General features: G+C 45.4%; 1 pseudogene; it reads left to right on the top strand.

Moving 5' to 3' along the window:
• Window positions 1-5433: 5433 nt before the first annotated feature.
• LOC128850722 (cytochrome b-like) lies at window positions 5434-6218 on the top strand (annotated as a pseudogene).
• The last annotated feature ends 638 nt before the right edge of the window (window positions 6219-6856 follow it).

Raw genomic sequence — 6856 nt, 5'->3', positions numbered from 1 at the left:
ACCCTATTGATCTGTTAAAAGGGGACACAGATATTGCAGCACCCAGGGTTCTAAATAAGGAAGCCAGAAATGTTCTGACCCTTGTAGAGCAAAGCCATTCAGGAAAAGCATGTCTGGCGCATTGACCTGACTGGAATTGTGCAGGCATTGGTCTTTGTGGAAGGCTCAATGCCCTATGCTGCGCTCGGGCAGTGGGATCAGGGGTGGGAAGACCCCCTCCATATATTGGAGTGGATCTTCTTACCATTTCGAACAAAAAAGGCTGCTCCAGGATTATATGAGCTGTTAGCTCAACTCATTATAAAACTTCGAACACGATGTGTGGAACTATTGGCACGAGATCCGGAATGTATTGTTATTCCTCTACAAGTTCAATATTTTGAATGGTGTCTTGCCAATAGTTCTGCACTTCAAGCTGCACTACTTAGTTTTACAGGCCAGATATCGTATCATTTTCCTTCCCATCCACTTTGTAAACTGGGAACTCAAATCTCTATCGCACAGAAATTGTTAAGCCAAACAGCACCTGTTGATGGACCCACAGTTTTCACAGATGGGTCTGGGAAAACAGGAAAGCTGCTGTTACATGGTTTGATGGACAAAATTGGCAACATTTAATTGAGCATCAACCAGGCTCCCCACAAGTGGTGGAATTACGAGCAGTCACATTGGCATTTCAACAGTTCCCACAAGCCATAACTGTGGTAACCGACTCTGCTCATGTTGCAGGCCTAGTGCAGAGATTGGATAAAACAGTTCTTGGACAAGTGACGAACCACCTGTTGTTTGGAGTTATGAAGCTCCTGTGGGAAACTGTACAAAAACGCAGCCTACCCTATTATATTCTACACATAAAAAGCCATACTGACTTACCTGGTTTTATAGCAGAAGGAAATGCCCGGGCTGACCAATTAGTATCTGCGGTAGCATTGGGACCAGTACCAAACATTATCCAACAAGCAATTGCTTCTCATCAATTTTTTCACCAGGGTCACAGAGCACTCAAGAGACAGTTTCAGCTTTCTACTACTGAAGCTCGATCTATCGTTGCCTCATGTCCCGATTGTCAAGGCCAACATTTTCCAACAGTTTATGGAGTAAATCCTAGAGGCTTACAGGCCCTACAAATTTGGCAAACTGATATAACTCATATTACGGAATTTGGCCGACAAAAGTATGTACATGTATCAATTGATACCTTTTCTTCTGTCATTATTGCTACTGCACATACTGGAGAAACAGCAAAAGATGCTATTGGGCATTGGCAAAAAGCCTTCGCCACCTGTGGTGTTCCTCGACAAATTAAAACTGACAATGGTCCCGCTTATGTTTCTGGGCGAGTGAAAGCATTTTTACAGTCTTGGGGTGTCAGCCATGCTACAGGTGTTCCTCACTCCCCCACCAGTCAGGCACTTGTAGGATGTGCCCATGGTACACTTAAGTGCCTTTTACAAAAACAAAAGGCGGGAATGTCTGGGGAATCACCTGACGCAAGGCTGAACAAGGTGATGTATGTATTAAATTTCTTAACTATCAATGAGGAACATCAGAATCCCCCAACGATTCGACATTTTGAATCCTTGAAGTCTACCACAGCTATCTCTGATGGAGTGAAGGTTCAAGTGAAGGACCTTCAAAGTGGTCAGTGGTCAGGCCCATGCAAGCTATTAACTTGGGGTCGAGGGTATGCTTGTGTTTCCACAGATGAAGGACCTCGGTGGTACCCTGCTCGTTGTGTTCGCCCTGCTGTGGATAAGCCACGGAGGCCACGTGTGGAGAATCAAACAGCTGGAGATGAGTGTGATGGATAGCCCTTGCTAACATCAAAGAACTGCCATAACAACTGGAGTATAAATCGTATACCGGAACCACAAGTTAGAGTTTTTAGGATCAGTAGAAATAGAGTATAAGTCATGTACTGGAACCACAAGTTAGAGCTGTTAGGATCAGTAGAAATGGAGTATAAGTCAATGTTTGTATACTTTTCAGATGCACCTACGATATTACTCAGTGTGGTCAAGTATTGATGCTGCTTTGCTTCCCTGTTTCAAGAGTGGGTATGTTTGTAGTTGTGCTGTCGATGTTGCCCTGCATTGTGTGTCTGCTGCGAAGGGCCCCGCAGCAGCCGACACAGGCAATCTTTAACGGGCAATTTTCTTTAGCACAAATACAAAAAGGGGGAATTGTGGGGGTCCACAGCGGGCTGAGGACCCCTGATTAATGCACCCGGGAAGGAGGTCGTGGCACGGGAAGTGGGCAGACAATATAGGACCATGCATGAAAGTAGTACCATCCATTCACAGATTGTTTATGCATAAGCTAATCCAATCATGCGGAGACGCGTGTGTTAATCAAGGGTATAAGAGGCGCGTGTAAGATCAAGCGCGGGGGCCGGCCAGCCATGTAACTTCAATAAAGAAACTTGCTTCCACATCACCGTGTCGTGTCTCAACAGCGACACCCCTCTGTCCATGGCCCAGGAGACCAGGTTTGACTTACATGTTCAACTTGATCTGAGCTGTAGGTGTGCGTGTCTCCAGACACAGACACAGACACAGCCTGACCTGTCCATGGGCCTTGTTGAGTCAGACTTGCAAAGTGACTTCCAAGGTTGGTTCTTTATGGGGTTAAAAATGGAATGACATCGAAGCCACCCCAGTGCCAGAACCCAGGAGGTTCACAGAGGCCTAGGGATGCTCTTCTTCCTTTCTTTCATCACTTGGTCAGGTCTGAGAGGCAATGTAGAAAAGCAGGTGAGGTTTCAGGCTGTCAGTGATAGAATGCGGAACGCTGAGCCTTCAAACGTGAAATGATCTAAAGGCAAAACTGTTCTAAATTGTTCTCCTCTCTTCCTTTCACACAGCTCTTAAGTCTTCCACAGCAAACTGGAAGCTCTGAGATGCCTCCACCTCCCTTGCTTTTAGCAATTAAGCTGAAAGAACCCAAGTCATTGTGTTTCAGTTCTGCTTCCAGTGTAAAACTGGGGATGGGCCAAGAGACTGGCAGAAGGATCCCTCTCCTCTGGACAAGGAGGTGGATGTCCCCATGTATCACAGATGACTGATATCTGTGTTCATGGAGCTGGTCAATGCCAAGTGTGCCCTCACACCTCATGCTGTGATCCCCTAACTCCATCCTGGCAGACCTCCTCCAGACCCTCTCCAGTTTCTCCACTTCCCTTTCGAAAGGTGAGACTCTTTGGGTCCTGTGGCATCGTCCTGGTGCCAGAAGAGTGAGGGCAGTGATTGTCTCCTCTGCACAGCATCAGGAGTTGCTCACTCTGCTCCCTCCCAGTGAGTGGCTGGGGGTGGGCAAGAAGTTGTCAGGAGGACACAGGCAGGAGAGATGACCCCGACTGAGCAAAAGGAGATCCCATATTATAGATGCCACAGTCAGTAATAAAAAGTGTGGCAGAAGAAGGAAGAAGTGGAGAATTTTATCATTCAAGGTGAAGAGTGGTGGTAGACTGGAGGGGTGTCATTCTGCTTGAGGGAGGTGGCAAGTGATGGCATTTGCATTGGTTTTGGGATTCGATTATGTTGGGTTCTAACTCTTTTCTTTCACCTATTAAACTATTACTAGCTCAGTCAAAAAACATTTCCATAGAGCAGCCTGGGCAGAGACCTGTCCGGCTGAGGAGTGCCCTGAGGAAAAGGACCTGGGCAGCAGGACACTTGCTTGTCCTCACTCACAAGAGACCTCCACCAATCCCATGTCCTTTCAAAAGACATCTTCCAAAGAAATATGGATCTTCTCCTGGAAATTCCTCAGCAGAGACCTTATAACAGCTGTCCAGTACCTGAAGGGAATCGCCAAGAAAGAAATTGGAAGAGGGAAGATTTACATTAAACATTAGGCAGAAATTGTTCAGAAAGAAGGTGGTGAGGCAGTGACCCAGGTTGCCCAAGGAAGCTGTTGATATCACCTCCCTGTATGTGTTCAAGGCCAGGCTGGATGGGGCCTTGAGCAGCCTGGTCCAGTGGGAGGTGTCCCTGCCCATGGCAAGGGGTGGAACTGGATGGGCTTTAAGATCCCTTCAACCCAAACTATTCTATGATTATGAAAAGTATGGTAATACCAACTTTAAATGGAGATATATTTTTCTTAGGTTCACTTTGAAATCTTCTTCTTTATCCTCAATGGGAAATGACTCCATAGAGCTGTACAAGACTTGAAGAAAGAGATCATTAAGATTTTCTGTATTTTAATGAGACCCAGGGTGGATTGGCTGATGAGTCCTTGAACCTCAGCTCCTTAGAAGAAACTGAAGAAACATCTCAAGAAGTTAAAAGCAGAACTCAGAGTATCTTGAAGTATTGATTGGTCTCAGTGAGGATAGTTCTCCCCAGGGACTCGTTAGGGCCGAGAATTGGAGGCCATGATTGCAGGCAGGCAAAGGTGCTGTGCAGGCAGCTGTGATGCTGAGAAAAGCCTGGGCTTGCCTGATGAAGTAGAAAGGCTGAGCCCTGACCCCCAGGCCCTGGGCAGGCAGATCTGGCTTTGACTACAGTGACAGTGGTGTCAGGAAGGTTCTCGCTCGGGCAAATCAAATTGGGTGCAGTTATTCCATGTAATTCGAAGCAGAGTCTTGCAGAGTTATGGGAGATGCCAAGGCTCTCACACAGATGCATGGAGTTGTAGAATCATTTGGTTATAGAAGAGTAGGGTTCTAAAACTTCTGGGTCACAGAAGAGCATTAGGACACTTCACTTTTAGAGTTGTGGGGTCATAGAAGAGTTGGTTCATAGAGGAGTAACAGAAGAGTTTGGTTTGAGATGGTTCATAGAAGTGTTCGGTCACAGAGGTCTCATAGCCAGGTTGGGTCATAGAAGTCTCACAGCAGAGCTGCATCATAGAAGTCTTGGGTCATAGAAGGCTGAGGTTATAAAAGGGTCATAGAATCTTTAGGTCATGGAAGAGTTGAGTCATTCAAGTGTGAATGTTTATTAGGGGTATTCAAGGTTTTTGTCATAGAAAGTTCATTGAATGTTCAGTTCCGAGAAGAGTTGGTTCAGAGGAGGGTCGGGTCATAGACAAGTTGTAGAAGCATTGATTCATAGAAGAGTCATTGAAGAATTGTGTCATGGAAGGGTCATAGAAGAGTCAGGGAATAGAAAAGTCAGAGCAAGACGTGTCAAGTCTTATTCAAGCTCCTTATCACACCGAATCGATTTATCATGATATAAAAATATAGGACCAGAAGGACTTGCTGACCTACAACTCATAGCATCCAAAACAGCCACCACCATCCACACCGGACTCATTAAAACCTACCTAGGATCATTCGCCCTATCAATCCTTATTACCCTAACAACACACAGAACAATAAAACCTATGGCCCCAAACCTATGAAAACACCACCCTCTAATAAAAATAATCAATAATTCCCTAATCGACCTACCTACTCCCCCCAACATTTCCACCTGATGAAACTTTGGCTCACTCCTAGGCATCTGCTTAATTGTACAAATTACAACAGGCCTACTGCTAGCAGTACATTACACCGCAGACACAACCCTAGCCTTTTCCTCCGTCACCTTCACATGCCGAAATGTCCAATACGGCTGACTAATCCGCAACCTACATGCAAACGGAGCCTCAATATTCTTCATCTGCATCTACTTCCACATCGGACGTGGATTCTATTACGGCTCATACTTATACAAAGAAACCTGAAACACAGGAGTCATCCTCCTCCTTACCCTAACAGCAACCGCCTTCGTAGGATACGTCCTTCCATGAGGACAAATATCATTCTGAGGTGCCACCGTCATTACCAACCTATTCTCCTCTATCCCATACATTGGTCAATCCATCGTAGAATGAGCTTGAGGAGGCTTCTCAGTAGACAACCCCACATTAACTCGCTTCTTCGCCCTACACTTCCTCCTCCCATTCGCAATCGCGGGCCTAACCTTTATCCACCTCACCTTCCTACACGAATCCGGCTCAAACAACCCCCTAGGACTATCATCAAACTGTGACCAAATTCCATTTCACCCCTACTTCTCTATAAAGGACCTTATAGGGTTTATCATAATACTCCTCTTCCTAACAACCCTGGCCCTATTCTCACCAACCCTTCTAGGAGACCCAGAAAACTTTTCCCCAGCCAACCCACTAGTAACACCCCCACACATCAAACCAGAATGATACTTCCTATTCCCATACGCCATCCTACGCTCCATCCCAAACAAACTAGGAGGAGTATTAGCCCTAGCAGCTTCCGTCCTGGTGCTTTTCCTAGCCCCATTCCTACACAAATCAAAACAACGAACAATAACCTTCCGCCCCCTATCACGAGCCCTGTTCTGAATCCTAGTAACTAACCTCTTTATTTTAACATGAATCGGCAGCCAACCAGTAGAACACCCATTCATCATTATCGGCCAACTAGCCTCCCTCACCTACTTTACAGTCCTCCTAATCCTCTTCCCAATTGTTGCCACACTAGAAAACAAAATACTTAACTACTAATAACACTCTAATAGTTTATACAAAGCATTGGTCTTGTAAACCAAAGACTGAAGACTACACCCCTTCTTAGAGTTTTCCCTTTAATACACAACCTCCTCCACCCCCCTTCCCCCCAAGGGGCATTTTAGCCATAATTCATGTACTATTACATACCATTCCTGACCACATAATACATTACATGTACGTCCTATATACATTAACTTTACAGTGGACTCTAATCTCACAGAACTCATCCTACTTTCAAGGAATGTCTACCTAAGATATTCCCCAATAATCCCTACCATATACGTGCTAAACCCATAATATGTTAGGTTATACATTAAAATTCCATCCCAAGGATACGATAAGTGCCAGATTATACATAATATTAATGGTAGCC

Source organism: Cuculus canorus, unplaced genomic scaffold (genome assembly GCF_017976375.1).
Source record: "Cuculus canorus isolate bCucCan1 unplaced genomic scaffold, bCucCan1.pri scaffold_63_arrow_ctg1, whole genome shotgun sequence".
Classification (NCBI taxonomy): Eukaryota; Metazoa; Chordata; class Aves; order Cuculiformes; family Cuculidae; genus Cuculus; species Cuculus canorus.
Note: the sequence above shows the minus strand (reverse complement) of the source record. Positions and strands in the feature narration are given on the sequence as shown.